Genomic DNA, 17429 nt, shown 5'->3' with positions numbered 1-17429 from the left:
GAAGTGCAGTACCTTGCAACCATGCAATAAGCCAGAAAACATCAGCAATGTCAGGCAATAGCAAAGAAACACACACACACACACACACAAATCTTTGAAGAGCCATGTTGGTATAGTGGTTAAGGCACCAGGGTAGAAACTAGGAGACCACGACTTCTATCTGTTCCTAAAATTTCTATCTTGTGGGTTGAGGATAAATTTGCACCTAATCAATAATTTCTACATTATACATATTGAAAATGCAAAAGCCACAACTCTTCTACCCATTTCAATTCACATTTATGGAGGAAGGTAGCCTTCTAAGCACTTTGAAATTCCATCAGTCCCCCAAATTGTAATGAATACACTAGAAAGAATACCAATCCAGAAGGTTTACCGCAATGAAGGCACCATTTTCAATAGAGATTAGGCATTTTATGGAACCAGCCTATGTTTTCCATTGAAATAATAAAAAGCACAACTGTTCTAAATCAACATTGCATCAGACTGTTAAAAGCTGCTGTATAATAGCATCCTTTGACAATAATTCTTCTAAGAATACTTTGATCCTGTCTAGGAGTCTCAACCCTTGGATTTTAGGCTTCAAATCTCAGATCTGTCATGGCATCACATCTGAAATCAAAACCCAGACATAAGCTGTTCCTTCTCTATCTGGAAGAAGATGGTCTTCTGAGTTAGCCATATATGCTACAACCCAGCCCTTTTAAGTTCCCATCAAGTTCATTTGTAGCTCTAAGAAAAGAGTTTTAAAAGTACTAATTCGATATTTGTACAGAACTTTTTGCAAAGAACAGGAACATAGTGGCAAATGATTGTGGGACAAAATGTTCTCTTTCTCCATAAATATTATATACACCAAATCTTTTTTCAGGAAGGTACTCTCTTTCTGGGATGCTTTGCAAAAGAGAACAAATGTAGGGTCAATGCAGATCTCTCTCTGTTTCTTGTCTCCCTCTCTCCCCCTCCCCTCATGTCCCAATCCAGGACATAATGGAATGGAAAGCAACCCAATTGTTGCTTTGGAAACTCTAATTAGAAAAGTTGTTGGAATAGAGGATAGTTTAAAAATGCTAGTCATGACCTTGCCAAAAAAACAGCTGTCATTAAGCAAGCAGAAAAGACAACATTCAAGTCTGATTCACAGAGCTAAGTTCGTCAAGATATTATTTTTCTAAAAACGCCTTGAAACACATGGGTGTTTAACCAAATTTTCACTCAACAAGTCATTACAAATCAAGGTGGATGCCTGATCCAGACTGACTCCGCTGACGGAATAGTGGAGATGCCTCTGAGACAATCTCTATTCGCTAGGTGTTCGACAGACATGTGAAACTACAGCTCCCGTAATTCTCCTGCCAGTGCTCCCTGCTTTAGATCACATTTCTAATAACTAATATTATTGAATAGCAATCCTGGTCTTGGTCCTATCACCATTTGGAACAAGAATAGTAGGCATGATGGACAGGGTCTTTTGATGAAGTACATTGGTATACATGGGGGGTCTTTTTGAAGCATGCCCTTCCAATGGAATTATTGAAAAAATACCCATCCAAATAAGATTACTGAGATAAATTAAATTCTACAATAGAGCTCATGTATTTTATGGAACAGATTAGCTTCTATCCATTATCGTACAGTCAAATGAAGTATACATCATTTGTAAGGTGTTTTTTTTTTTAAATGACAATTCAGTTGAGTTATGCATTGCCACTCTGGTGTTTTAACGACTCAGCTAAGATTTTAGCAATTAACTCTGACTCCCCTGTAGAATATTGTTTTATTTCATCAGTAAAATGTATTTGTTTACAATGAAAGTTCATCAGACCAATAAGGGCCCATTTAGAAGGGAAAGAGAAACACGATGAAGGTATAAATAATATGGACATAACCATTAGTATGACTATAATTACTGAAACCAAGGATACTGTTGCTGAGCACAGGACTCTCATGAAATATCCCCCAAGGCATTTTATACTGAATGGAAATTCAGGACATGGAGCAACCATATCAACGTTCTTATTCCTAAGTTTCTCAGTGACTGCAGAAAATCAAACCACGAGGCAATGGAACCACTGTGCAAATCAAAGCCGAAAAATCCAGCAGCCACAATTGATTTAGGCAGGGGACTTGCACTAAACCCTTTCTTGGTCATTCCTACCCTGGTGTTGTAATCCTAATGGATGGGAAAGAAAACCAGGCTGAACTTGTCATGGATGACAATGAAACCAGAGTGCCTGTTGGGTGCAGCCCTGACACACTGCACCTATGGAAATCAATCAATATTAGTGGTTATGGAGAGGATACCTGATCTTCCTGTTTGGATACTGTTAACGGCAGGCTGCTTGTTTTTGCTGTGATTTTACAACCAATATATTTCTTTGACTTATGGTTTCATGAGGCATCGAACCCACTGCGTTCTAACTGGGGTTTTATTTTGTGATAAATTAACCCGCTCCGCCTTTCAACCAAAGCAAGTGCTCAAGGCCACTAATAATAACAGCATTATTTTTTCCTATAATAACATTGAAACCTTCTGAATGTAATAGCTGAGCTAGATTATCTATCAGTGAGAACAACAGCAGTGAAGGCAGCCTTTGAGTAAGTTAGAGATCAATAATGCACAGCACAAAAGTTACCCAAGGCTTGAAAAGAATATGTTGAAGAATATTTGCTAATCTAACAGAGGCAAAACTTTCAAAACAAAGGCCCAAGCTAAAAAACACTGAACATGGGCCTAATCCAACAAGAACTTTCTCCCACAGGGTGATTAGATTATCATCTGTGTTTTGCCTCTAATTCTATTGCTGACACTCTCCCACATGCTCTGTCCAAACATTACAGAGGTTGCCCATGATAGATTTGTCTTCAGAACTATGGAGAAGTTGCTCTTTCATGCACAGATTTATATCTACCTTTAGGCTTAATGACATCCTTTTAGGATGGCAGAAAGGTAAAGAGACGCTTGGAAGTGGAGTATCCTGTCCATGCAATTTTTTTGGGGCAATGGTATGCATCGTTTATCCTTGCCTTCTTCTGGGTTGTTTTTCAACTTTTGCATCTTACTTGGACCTGTATCATTTTTTGATGCTCTCTCAAAGGAAGGGAATTTAGAGCTGGTCATGGGGAGATATGAGTGAACCATTAAGGAGGGATTTGGAAAAGAGATTTTCCAGTCCTGAGACAGAGGGAAGTATGAGAAGGAAATTCAAAACAAACCTGCCTGGATTTGGTTCACTGTAAGATGGGACCGAGAAAAACATTGAATAGGATTCAATATTTTGAGATTCTACCTGACTACAATAAACAGCACTCTTGAATCTCTGCAGTGCCATCACTTTGCTTGGAAGGACCAAACTTCCTGCTAGCTTCCAAACACTGTCAAGGACATCTGGATGCTGATAGGCTGGGTAAAATCCCAAAGAAGGAGCTAGAGCCGAAGCAGTACCCATTAAATGGACGCTCAGAGTGAAGTAATAGTTGAATGTCCTTTCCGCACTTCTCTAGTGTTGCTGAACAATTCTATTTTGGCTAGAGATTAAGAGGCTATTTATCAATTGTTTTCAAGGAGCATATAACACCACTCTTCCCAGACTGATTGCCTTAAAGCTGTGATAAGGAGGCCACACTTCTATTAATGGCATATATGTGAAGGCACCAGCTTTTTCCTGGGAGAAGTCCCAGGAAAGGTTGGCACCACCTTTCAAATCTAGAGCAAGGCACGATAGTTCAGTCACTGCAGCTTTTAAAACATGCAAAAAACACATAATGTGGTCGAATAAGTAAGTACAGGATGTTAAGCTCTTGGGAGTATTTATACCAAGCCTGTCAATCACAGAAGCTGATCTGTACACTCCTATTTCCCTCATGACTGTAGAAAGTGATGAGTAGTGACGGGCAGAGAAATTAACTTGTACTTTATTCTAGTGCTTACTTCAATTTGATTAACAACAATATGTGGCAGAATTTTGAGGAGACAATTGGAATGAAATCCTCATTGCTGGAGTGTGATATTCTTACACTTATTTAATTGTAAAGTGGCCCAATATTGTGTATCTCCTATCATTCATCCTATAATTATCTCTTCTGGAGTCTGCAACCCTCTGGGCTTTCCATACTCAGTTAAATCCCAATGGAAGGCAAGGTGAGATAACTTTGCTGCTGTATTATCATCAAGGAATGCTTAATAAATTTGTCCAAGAAATTTTTGGAGAAACGGAGGAAAGGATCCACCCAATTTCTCTATCTCCAAATTGTGGGTGGGTGGGTGGGAGTTCGAATAGGCAATTTGAGCAGGGACTCAATAAAAACCACCAGAGAAAAAGGACAACGTTGTATCTTGGTTCCAGATTTCAGTGTTTTCAAATCAACTTTCAGAAGCCTCAGGAGTTTCAAACTTGGCAGAAGATTTCATTTCCATGTTTATATTGCAGACCCAATTGCATAATACCTAGACAAGAAAGGGAGGGAGGGAGGGGAAGGAGGAGGCATTTCTTTGGAATGGCAAGCTAGAAATTCCTGCCTACTTCTTGAAATTAAAGTCCTTCTAGCTGTATATTTATTAGGTATGTAAAGGCAGCCTTTCCACGGAATCTGTTTGAACTTTAGGGTGGCATGGAAAACATCACCCCAGCACACGGCAAGCACTTTTTATGTATGCTTTTTCTCCCTTCTCTTCGACAATGCATGAATCTCCATCCCTGTTACCTTTGCGCTTTGCTCCTTTTTCTCTCTTTTTTGCTATTAATTAAAAAGCAACAAAAAGTGAATAACCACATACGCTCACCGTAGGAATACAAACAACACCCTTCAAAAAAAGCAGCTGCAGAACATTTTGGAAACAAGCAAGAGAGAAAAAGTGGGGGGGCAGTGAATGACTCTGTAGCAACTTCTGTCTTACAGGAGAAGATAATACTTGTATGACTTTATCGCCATTAAGTACGACAGCTGACCGTTTTCTAGGCTTTCTTTAGGTTGTTGGCTGGAACATTTCACATCTCAAAACAGTAGGCTTGTCTAGCCAGTGTTCTGATAGGGAATTCCTGGACGCACAGGGCAAGGGGGTTGCATTAGTTCAGGGGTGCTTAGATCTCACCCATGGGGCCCATCCTGGAAACAACAAAGGACCGGCCCGCGGTGCTCCTCCCAGCAAAAATAGAGCTCGGAAGTACCGCACACGTCCTCCTTGAGCTCCGTTTTCACTGGCAGAGGGTTGCAGGAGGCCGTTGTGGCCGAAAACAGAGCCTTGATGAGTGATGTTGACCTGGCCATGCCCACCCTGGACACCCTCCCTGACCCGAGGTCAAACACAACCCTGATGCGGCCCTCAGTGAAATCGAGTTTGACATCCCTGGATTAGATGAACTTCAAAATCCCTTTTCAGTCCATCCCTTATGTTTGATGATATCGTATAGAACAGGGGTCTCCAACCTTGGCGACTTTAAGACTTGTGGACTTCAACTCCCAGAATTCCTCAGCCAGCTTGCTGAGGAATTCTGGGAGTTGAAGTCCACAAGTCTTAAAGTCGCCAAGGTGGAGACCCCTGGAGAATACAAGGAGACATTTTTCACATTATAACTTTCTAACTGTCCAGAAGGCTTTCCGTTAGTCTGGCTTCCCTTTGTATTTTGGGAGTCTGGTTGTTACTTTTCTAAACAAAACAAAAAACAACAACCCCTGGAGTGTTTGTAGGTCTTCCACTTTGGTTATATTTCTATGGAATTCTTGAATATCTGATATTTATTTGTGTATTTATTTATATTGATTTATATGGTCCCCCATTAATGCAGCTCTGGTCTGCTAACAAACACAATAAATAAAACACAATATAAATTTATTTATATATAAATAAATAAAAAAATATAACTATATTAAATATATATATAAATACAAGCCCAGCTAAAATATAAAGTCGCTGCAGTGCAGATGATACTCTACTGTACTAAACAATATGGGATTAGTCTCCTGGTTGAATCTGAATTTCTGAATTGAATTGAGTTGTCAATTTCAGGTCAAATTGATCACCTCTCAATTATGGCATTTTACCTATGCACCAAAAAGCTTTTCCCCCCTGCAAATCTGCTTTGCAAAAGCAGCAACAAAGTTTGCCATGGGCTGAGCTTTGCAACAGGCTCTTGGAAATAAATGTACCATCCCTTTGAGTGAATCTGGGCGCAAGATGCTGTTGCATAGTTTTTCATTGTCTGTCAGGTGCCCTTTCGCTCCTGTTTAACCGGGAGGTCTAAAAACAAGCATCTATTATAAAAAGATTGTAAGGCTATTACGTGCTTCCCCTGCTATGATTCTTTAACTAGTTAGCTATTAATTTCTCACACTGAACTACCAGCAAGTTGCAGGGACAATCAAAGAATTCCACTAAGTGATGGATGAGAGTGTTATAATTTCTTCAAGCACAATGTGTAAGGTTCTTAATGTGCACACACAGGATTTTTCATTTGGAGTTTTTTTTAAAGCAAAGAGAAGAAAGCAACAGTGGTAGTGATGTTGAGCCAGACAGAAGGGCGTGAAGAGTTCAAAAATCTGCACCTGAATTTTGGCATTTTCAATCACACTGGTGAAGCCAAATGACCATTACACTTCCTACTCTTCCTCCCTTCCTTTTCCCCACTTTATTATTATTATTTTTAATAAATAACTCAAGGCAGACTACATACATAATACTCCTTCCGACTCCTATTTTCCCCACAACAACCTGACAGGGTTGAGCCCAATATTTTACAACATTGGACTGAAACAGAACGACTGGCTCAAGACAATCCAGTTGGATTTCATGTCTAAAACTCACAGTCTCTTGGCTTTTAGACCTACAACCACTTCATCAGACTGGCCCCTTCCCTTCTTCTTCATTCTGAAGATCTATCTTAATAGCTACATGATCGGCAAGAGTAGCTCAATTTCCCCCCACTATGCACGCAGTCATATCACCTGAACTTGGTACAAAATTAACAAATAGAACAATCAAAGATAAATTCATCTTTGCCTAATCTCATCAATCAACTCTGTTTAGGAAAAATGAGGTAAGAAATGGTATTCTGATGTAGAAAACACATTCATATTCTGGTAAAAAGAGAAAATGGCTTAGGTCCTTTGAGATGTTTCTGAGGCCAAAGCTATATTACAGCACACAATCCTAGCAAATTGCTGAATCAAGTGCATTCTCCTGTGGCGAGAGCTCAGCATTTCAGAGAATATTGATCATTCTATTGTAATCTTTCCAAAGCTCTTATGGTTAAAAGATAGGATAGCTTATGCTTGTTTGTTTGTTTTTCTCCCCCAGGATGTAGCTACTTAAAGTTAGAGAAGTACAACGTTGCTGTGAGAATAACCATTTGCAAACTTTTTCCTCTAACAGAAAGTTTGAATGTCCCAAGTCAACCAGAACAATGAGGTCCAGACTCCTTGACGAGGATATAAATCTGTGTATACCTGGAGGGGGCAGATATATAAAGAAAGGGAGAAGGACAACAGCCAAACATTGATCTTCCCAAGAAGAGTTATACAAAAATAAATGCAGGGCAGTAATGAAAGAAGTGCATGACTGTTACAAGGCACTATATTACAGCATTATAGGACATTCTATTGTTTTTTTGGTGGTTGTCCAGAATTTTGCAGCCCAGTCTGGCACTCCCTCATCAGATTTAGGTGTTGGTGGAGAGGAAGAGAACAGGCTACTCTTTGCCATCCTGAAAGATAGTTTCCTAGACTTTGTGGACTGAAGCAAGTAAACAATGCTGCTCAAATTGTATGCTTAATCATATAGGTCTGCTCCCAGCGTGCCTACCCAATTGATTTTAGTGGGTCTGAAACCTGTTTAAATAAGCAAATCCAATAAATCTTAGTAATCCCCAAAGGCACAGTTGGAGCTGTGGAAAAATCAAGTTTGCAATTAAAATTGGAGGAGGAAAAAAAGAGGAGGAAACAAATATATTGATTCCAACAGTTTGCCAAAACTTACGTGTTTGTTCTTAATGCCAGCTTTAATCCAGCCAAACCACTCATATGTTTTACATTTTAGGAACTCCCAGTTCAGTTTATAGCTCTGGGCATCACCTGTTGCTGAACAGAGGAGACGTCAACCCATTTGCCTTTCAACCTGTGGCAAAAGATAAGCACAACGTGAGGGTTTAGGCAGGATTTTCCAGTAGCACATAGTCTGAGGATGATCCCTTCCCTTCATGCTTTGTGGACTTAGCTGTTTTTGTAAGGCAGGACATGGACAGCTATGACAACATAATAAATACCTTGCCATGTTCGCTTCCTGTTTCTAAGTGGCTATTAGCACTTCTAGAAGCACCTCTGGAAATTCACAAGCAGGACATGAGATAGATCCTTCCATCTCTAGAATTTGGTATCTGGAAGTCTATCCATTCTGGACTTCAAGATTCCATGTAGCAACGATGGTGGCCAGTAGTCAGGTGCAAGCAACCAGAGCCATGTGTAGAATTCAAGCTACTTCATTATATTCTGCCTGTTATACAGGAATCCCCCAGATTGCTTGCCTTCTCTTGGGAACAGATATGGTGCATGGGGATGGGTGGGGGGTAGAAGGGTGCCAGTCCTAAATCTCTTGCAAATTCACAATTCAACGCTAATCTTCACTTGAATCTTCCTCCCTGACTGGTGGGCATTTCCCAACAGTAGTCAATGAATGTGTCTGTTAATTTCTTCAAAGCCAGTTGGGGACTTAGCCGATTCCCATTCCCCTGGATTGGCAACTGGTGGGGCAGGCCACGATAGTTGACATTCCTGGCAGGTCCTGACCTTAGTGGTTATGTCTGTGTCTGTGCCTGGCCACCAGACATAACTCCTTGCCAGTGCCTTCATTCTGGCAATACCCGGATGTCCTTCATGTAAACTATCAATTATCCCAGGCCTCAACCTGCTGGGGACAATGACATGGCAACCCCATAATAAACACCCCTGCTGGGTGGACATCTCATGCTGCCTGGCTCTAAAAGGTAAGAATTTGGTGTCTAATTTTCCTTCGGGCCAACCCCTTCTCACCCAGTCCAAAACCTGTAATATTACCTGGTCTCTCGATGAACATTGAGCAATATCTGATGCAGTCAGAGGTAACTGTTGATCATCTAATGAGAACACAGTTAATGATGGTGCGGGGTCAATTACAGGGGTTGGTAAGGGACAACGGCTCAAAGCATCCGCATGACTAAGGTGTTTCCCAGCTCTATGTATTAATGTATATGAGTAGGAAGCAAGGAATATTGTCCACCTAGTCATTCTTGGAGACAATACTGTAGGACTTGGATGATCCCCAGACAAAGTGCCTAATAAAGATTTGTGATCGGTCACAAGCTGAAAATGGTGACTGTAGAGGAACTCATGAAATTTTTTGACAGAAGCGACTGCTGCTAGGGCTTCCTTATCGATCTGTGCATAATTCCTCTCAGTACTTGATAAAGTCCTGGAGAAATATGCTATCAGTGCTTCCAGGCCATTTGGCAATTTGTGTGCCAGCACTGGGCCTATCCCAAAAGAGGATGCTTCGCAGCATAGTACCAAAGGTAAATCCCTGTCAAATTGTATTTACACACTATCGGATGACAGCAGAGCTTTAACAACATTGATGGAAAAGTCCTCTTTGGGCCCCCATGTCCAAAAAGCATTTGCATCCAATAATCTGTGCAACAGCTCCGCCACTGAAGCCTTATGAGGGAGAAAAGAGCTATAGAAATTTAGGAGCCCCCCAAAAGCCTGCAGCTCAGTCTTGTTGGATGGTGTAGAGGCATCCTTAATAGCTCTTACCTTTGATTCAATGGGATGAATACCTTTAGCATCTATGTGATATCCCAAAAAATCTACCTGGTTGACTGCAAATTTGCATTTGTTTTTCTTCAATTTCGAGCCTGCTTGTTTGAAACACGTAAGGACCTCTGAGGCATTTGAAAAGTTCCTCTTTGTTGCATGCAGAAATAAGAATGTCATCAAAGTAGGGTATTACCCCCAGAATGCCTTGAAGTAGTCTCTCTATAAGGCATTGGAATAACCCTGGTGCTACTGAAACTCCAAATTGTAATCTTGTACATTTGAAAGCACCATGATGGGTGACAATAGTCTGTGCCTCCGCTGTAAGGTTGTCAACCAGTAACTGTTGATAGGCTTGGGCCATATCTAGTTTTGCAAAAAATAATCCCCTTTCCCAGTGAGTGCAACAGATGTTGAATTATTGGCACTGGGTAAGCATTGGTTTGCAAGGCCTTATTTATGGTACTTTTATAATCAGTGCAAATCCTGATAGAACCATCACGCTTCAAAGGTGTCACAATAGGGGTTTCCCATTTTGCAAAATCTGTGGGTTCTAGAACCCCTTGGGCTATTAGTTTTTTCCAATTCTGCATCAACTTTAGGTCTTAATGCAAAAGGAGCTCTTCTAGGTTTTAACCTGATGGGTGCTATATTAGGGTCCAAGGTAAATGAGATTAGAGTTCCTACATATTGATCTAAATAACTAAATTGATCGTCACTAAATAACTCTTTAAAGTCATTTAATAAGGCTTATAAATCCTGATCCTGAATGGAATGTATTCCAGATACTGTAAGTCCCAAAGATCTAAACCAGTCTAACCCTATTGGCTTGGTAGGGTGCCTTCTACTATTGTGAGAGGAAATAGTCCCTCAACATTTTGAAATTGGATACTAAATTTTCCTGTGCCAATTACTGGAATAGAGCGCCCTTGGTAGTCTTTTAGGGACAGTTTGCATGGCTGGAGACGTTTCTTTGTGATGGCAGGAACTAACCTTTTTAAAGTGCTCCAGGATACAATGGATAGCGATGAACTAGTATCAACTTCCATTGGACACTGCTTTCCTTCTAAGGAGACAGTTGCATGAATTTTGTTAGTGTAAATCTGGTTAGAAAAATTGTTAGGCAACTTAGAATTGTAAGAAGCCCTAGTAATAGTAAAACATTCTTCTTTTTGCTTTTGTGATCTAACTTGAGGCTGGTAATGTGGATTAAAGTTTTTTCCAGATTTGCAAACCCTAGTTATGTGTCCCTTTCTTTGGCATTTTAAACAAATTATGTTTCTAAATTTGCATGTGGATCTTAAATGATTACCACAGTAACTCAGGCAGGTTGTTTGTGGTTGCATAGGTTTGTTATCAGGAATCCAATTCTTTCGCTGTGGTGGGGGCTGCCCTCTGAGGTGATTTACATCTTCGTCGGTTTCAGAAATTTTGTCAGGGAAACTGTCATCGTAATGCATGGCAGCACTCGGTTTGGTTGTAGCATTGCTATTAGAGCCTTGTATCTCAGCAGCAGAGATAATTGACATTTCTGCTGCTTGAGACTCCTCAACAGCCATCTTAAGGGTTAAATCGCCCTTGGCAAGCAAGTGTCTTTGAAGCCTGAGATCTCATACACCACATACTAATTAATCAAGCAATTGATCCTCGAGATTCTGGAACTCGCAATGTAGTGCCGCTTTTCGGAGGGCGGCCATGTAGGTACTGAAAGTCTCTCCCTCAGCCTGTACTTGTCTCCTGAATGCGTGCCGCCTCACAATCCTAGATGGTTTAGGTGAGTAATGATTACTTAAAAGTTCTTGTAAATCTTCCCAGGATACCGCTTTAACAGTCTGAGGGGACAACAGCGCTGTGGCGGTATCAAAAACTGAGGCCCCGTAAAAGCTTAGGAAATACGCTTTTTTCCTATGGTTTGAAATCTCAGACAAATCAGCAGCATCTAGGAAACAGTCAAAACGATTAATGTAAGATTCCCAAGTTTCTGACGATGGGTAGAAACACAGGAATGTCGGAGCAGTGGACATCTTATCTATCCTGAGGTAACAAAAAGCAACAACACTACCTCCGGCTCTGTCCTTCCTCAGCTTTCAGACTGGCACCCCATCCTCATCACCAATTTTGTAGTCTTTTCTAAGAATGAGCTGAGGCAAGCATTAACGAATGATCAGTGTTTATTGTAACAAAGAAACAGGTTACCCGCGTCAGCCGATATACTGCCAAGCTGGCCAGCTGACAGGTAACAGCTGATGCCATCTGATAGCTCCCTTTTATAGGGAGTCAGGCTGCTCAGCCAAAAGGAAAACACAAAACTCCTGCTTAAAATGCGGACCAACAATGGAACTTCCATAGAACACAATACTTCTACTTGGTACCACTACAGGCATAAATGATGAATCCCTAACATCCTTAATTTTATTCTACTTATTCTCACAGTTGTACTCTCCCTCCTATGTCTTTTATTCTTCTTGTTGTAGGGATATTTTTATATCTCTCAATCAGAAGTTATAATGCAGTAGGAGAACCAGATATATAGGGCTTATTGGAGAATTTTATAACCAGCTATGATCCAAAACTCAGAAAGAAGAACTTAAGGGTTGTTAGACTGTCTAATCAGTTATTGCTTAATGACAGGCTTAAAACCTATCTGGTGGAAGGGATCCAGATAATTGCTTCAAGTAGGAGCTTTTGAGCTGATTCAGCTTTACTTTCTCCAGCACCTTCCTCAAAAAGGGAAGGTTAAATACCTGGCAAAAGTTAGCCTGATCAAGATAGGGTTTCTTCAAGAGACAGCATATCACCATTTCTTCCAAGGCTACTATGTCTCCTCTCAAAGAAGCATTCAGCACCTCTTGACTTTAGCTACTCATACTCAGCCAAAGAAGCCATGAAGGGCCTGGATCTAGCAACATGTGGTGGAAATCTTATTACAGAAGATTCTATGCTGTTAGTCTGTCTCCACAAGGTTGAATGACAGTGTCACAAGATGTTATCCCAGATCACGTTAGACTCCATTTAAAAGGTGTCTGAGGAATATAAGTAATTTACTATATTATGGTAAATCTTTATAAGGAATAAATTGGGGTAGTGTATAAGGCAAAGGGGGTGGCAAACTCAAATTGACAATTAAAGGGGACAACTTTTGGATTACTAGAATTAGGATGGAATCTATTGAACAATGAATGGAATAATAGTATGAGATAAAATTGCAAATGTGACAGATAAAAGTAAATATGTGTAATGAATATAGAAATGAAATAAGAAATTTAGATAATATTGTAAAACAAGATATGAGAATATTTAAAGAAAAATGAAAAAAGTTATGATATGAATTGGAATTGGATAAAACAAGTATAATGAATATAAGAATATTTGAGAATATTTAAAGGAAAATGGAGTAAGTAATAATGTGATATGAAACTGAATATGAAAGATGAATATGTAATTATGGTCATGTTTGTATTGAAATGTAAAAACCTGGAACCACATTGTTCACCAAAAGAGATGTTTTTTAAAATATAAAAATACAAAATTTATTGGGGGGAAAAAGAATATAAGTCATTTTATTTGCAAAGAATCTAGCAAACATGTCACAGAGACCAGCAGAAGCATTGCCCTTGACCGGGGTGGGATTCAAATTTTTTAATAACCGGTTCTGTGGGCGTGGCTTAGGTAGTGGGCGTGGCTTGGTAGTCATGTGACTGGGTGGACATGGCTTGGTGGTCATGTTATTGGCTGGGCGTGGCCAACTCAATATCACTCACATCAAGGCACGCATCTCCTCGCCTGGCCTCTCATGACTGTGGGGATGCTGCAACAGTTGTAAGTGGTAAAAATGGTCATAAGTCACTTTTTTCAGTGCCATTGTAACTTTGGTCACTCCACACAAGCAAAGTACCAGCAAAGGAGGGGGAAAAAACTCCAGAGAAGTTCCTGAGACAGGAAGTCTAGTCCTGCCAAGAATGTAATAAGGGTTAATGGAGAGGCAGTTTCTGTAAGCAACACCAGAATGTTTCCTTCCTGCCTTCCTTACAGGATTAGGCCAGTAATTTCTTCTAACAACCGGTTCTCCGAACTGCTTAGAATGTTAACAACCGGTTCTAGCGAATAGGTGCGAACTGGTAGAATCCCACCCCTGCCCTTGACCATTCCTTCCCGAAAGGAACAAGTCATCCTGACCACTGGGCATAATTATCCTTTTAATTTTCCAATAGGGTGCATAGTCACTATCTTTCCAAAACCACAACTTTCCCCTTCTCAAACATTCTTGCTGAATCTTCCTTTTGTAAACAAAATTGGGATCAGTGTCAAATGAAGTGTAGTTGTATTTTTAATACAAGATGACCCTTCCCCCTCCCATGATCAAATAATGTTATGGATTGGGGTCTTCCAATTGGTCAACTTCTCAATATATCTCACTTGTTTCAATGGATGGTTAGTTTCTGTTTCAAGGTCAAACACCACTAAATAAAGCAAAAATAAACAGCCTAAATTTGCTAATTGACCAGGATATCAATTAATCAATGAAAAACTGAACTACTGCTAATTAACTTGGATCAATTTCCTTCCTGTTCTATTTATGTGGACTACTCTATGAGAGGGAAGAATCGCAAGGAAGTCACTGCTGTACAGGGGAATGATCTAGAAAACACAATTGCTTAGATCAATGTTAGGTGTACCGCATAGGAGAATCAGGAGGATTGTGATATACAAGCATTGGCTTCAAAAAACAAAACAAAATCCAATCAAACATCAATTCTATGATATTGAGTTCCTCAGGTGTACATTTTCATGAGAAACAATTGGGGTTTCTCTCAAAGCATTGAAAAGCCATTTTCCTGCTGTATCAGGCTCTTGATCTCTCTTCAGAAACAAATAATCCTTAAAAGCCAGAGCTTGCAAAACAGTTCTAAATGAACAAAAATTCTAAAAGTGCAGCTGACGAGCTTAAAAGCTTTTGTTCAAGAGATGCACTGCCTGCAATAATTACCATCCAGAGGCACATGGTGCTTTTCCATCAACTGTAGGACATGAGCTACAAGAGCTGTGAAATCCCATTTGAGCTGATCCCTTGCATTAGCCACAGTTGTTAGAAATTCATCATGTATCATTTGGAAAGCAACCTGAGGCAATCCAGCTGCAACCAGTAGCTTCCTTGGCTTCCAAAGTCATCTTTCCACTGAAATGAAAAAATGGGGCAAGAAATCACAAAACATCAAAGAGTTTGTGACTTTTTGATAAATCGCACACAATTCTGCTGGAGTGTTTTTTCTTTTCTGAAAATATTTTCCATGTACGTAAACTGGAATTCCTCTCGGAATATAAATTAATCTAGGAATAATATTCATTTTGAGAGTGTTCATCTATCCCCAAAGAGTGAGAGTTAATGACTCCCATCTATGAATATCTGAAGAAACCTCTCTCTCTATTTTATTTATATTACACGTTGCTAATTCGGTTGTCTTTTTGATATACAAATACCTAAATATTAAATTGATTCAGTAAGAACACAAAATTGATATTCCTTAAATGGATATGTAAGCCAATTTTCACCTATCAGCATCAATTTCAATTCGGACTGGCTAACAGAATAGATGCTAAAGGCACCTATCTTTTGCATTAACACAGGAATAATAGTATGAGGTTTAGAAACAAACAAAAGAATGTTGTCAGAAAATAAAATCAACTGTGTTCAACTGAGTTATATATTACTCTGTAGAACTCTCTGTGTCATCTAATAGCACAAGCCAAGAGTTCCTTGTAGATATTAAAAAGCAAGGGTGGAAGTGGGAAAATAAAGAGGAAATAAGGATAAGAAAAAAACTTGCCTCTACTTTAGATGCAGGCAACTCACATAATATCTTAATTCATATTAAGATATTAATATTTTCAGAAAATATTTTTTTGTTTAGAAAATTTCTATGGGGGTTCTTTCAATTTCCAGAATATCTTTATAGAAAATGCAATTATCAGTTAATGAGGGAGGCTTTGATGTTCTGAATCTGGAGTTATATCATCATGCTTCCTATTGTTAGCAGAGCAGATATGAATGCAATTTGTAATGATTAGAACAAGGGTGCTAAGCGCAGTAACTAATATATAAAGTTTGGGATGAAGCAACCATGTTTCTTCCCCTCTCCCTCCATGTTTCCTCTCCTTCTATAAATATCTGATAAACATGTTTCCTTCCAGAACATTATAAAACACCACAGATTTCATTGCAGGCAGTGGGCTACATCCACACCATCAGTTTAAAACTCTTATCACAATATTTTCCTAGCAATAGCAATAGCACAGTGCTTTACAGCCCTCTCTAAGCGGTTTATAGAGTCAGCCTTTTGGCCCCAACAATCTGGGTCCTCATTTTACTGACCTCGGAAGGATAGAAGGCTGAGTCAGCCTTGAGCTGGTGAGAATCGAACTGCTGGCAGTTGGCAGAATTATACTGCAATACTTCATTCTAACCACTGCGCCACCATGGCTCGTTCTCTTAAACATACTTTTTCACATTAATGGTATTTTTGTAGACAGGATGCTTGATCTAGAGTGTTTTATTTAAAGATTGCATGCATATATTGCTCACTTGCAGGGAAAAACAGTATACCAGCTAATTTTTAAAAGATCCCAGGTTTTGAAGGGGCTCATGATAGAAAGGCTGAAAAGATTAAAATGTAAGCCCATTTTGGCTTACATTGAGAGGCTGTAAGAGCAAACAGAAATGTCACCTTCTTATCTCTAACTGAAATGGAGGCTCTGGGCACAGCCCTTCTTAATTCTGCGTAATTCAATCTCATCAAAGGTGAATGGTTCTAATTTTCAAATTCTGCCCTTCTAAATCCTTATCATGTTAGAGGTAAGCCTATAAGAGGTGGGCTTCAAAGAAGTATCTCTTCTCAACTAAAGACAGAAGAGTGCCTTAGAAAAACTTCCCCCTGCACTACGTCCTGACTTATTAATTCTAACAATAAGACGGATGCCCTTGTCCTGCCCAAGAGCTGCACGTTGAATTTCTACAGATCTTATACATCTACAGATGCATGTTATGCATCTACAGATTTTATACAACTTTTTCCTACTATGTGCATTTTCCAAGTACTACTTAGTAAATCTAACATGTAAATCAGGAACCATCTAGATTAGTAACTTCCATAGGCTGTGAGGCTGCTTTATACAGAGATATCATATGTGGCTAATCCTGGGCACATTTGATTGTGCAATATGCATTTAAATCAACTCCAGCCTGAAGAAGATCATAGTATGTTGCAAAACCCAAAAGGGACAAATCAGGGGTGGGTTTCTACCGGTTTTGTCCACCTCTGTAGAACCGGTAGCTCTGAAGAGCAGCAGACATAGAACCAGTTCTGTCTGCTGATGATTTTGCCCACCTGTCCACCTGGGCTCTTACCTGATCTTTATTTCCTGATTTTTCAACTTCAGCTGCCAGATGAGGCACAGCTGTAGTTAAAAAAACAAGAAAAGAGGGCTGTTTCAAAGGCTGCTTCTCGGCACGCGGCGTGCTAATGACAATTTACAGGCGCGCTCTCGCAGCGCAGCGTGCAGGGAAGCACATCATAAATCACATCATAAATCACCGAACCTCATAAACCACCGAACCGGTAGTTAACCCTGTCATATCCCACCCCTGGAACAAA

General features: G+C 39.8%; 1 protein-coding gene across 1 annotated transcript in view; it reads right to left on the bottom strand.

Moving 5' to 3' along the window:
* FRMPD1 (FERM and PDZ domain containing 1) overlaps positions 1-17429 on the bottom strand; it is a 72413-nt gene that overhangs the window by 37242 nt on the left and 17742 nt on the right. Inside the window, exon 2 of the mRNA XM_026672944.2 lies at positions 7973-8110. The gene's annotated coding sequence lies outside the window, so the exon portion shown is untranslated. The remainder of the gene's footprint in view (positions 1-7972; positions 8111-17429) is intronic.

Source organism: Notechis scutatus, chromosome 2, assembly GCF_049901735.1.
Source record: "Notechis scutatus isolate UNSWTSFEM ecotype Mainland chromosome 2, rNotScu1.2, whole genome shotgun sequence".
Classification (NCBI taxonomy): Eukaryota; Metazoa; Chordata; class Lepidosauria; order Squamata; family Elapidae; genus Notechis; species Notechis scutatus.
Note: the sequence above shows the minus strand (reverse complement) of the source record. Positions and strands in the feature narration are given on the sequence as shown.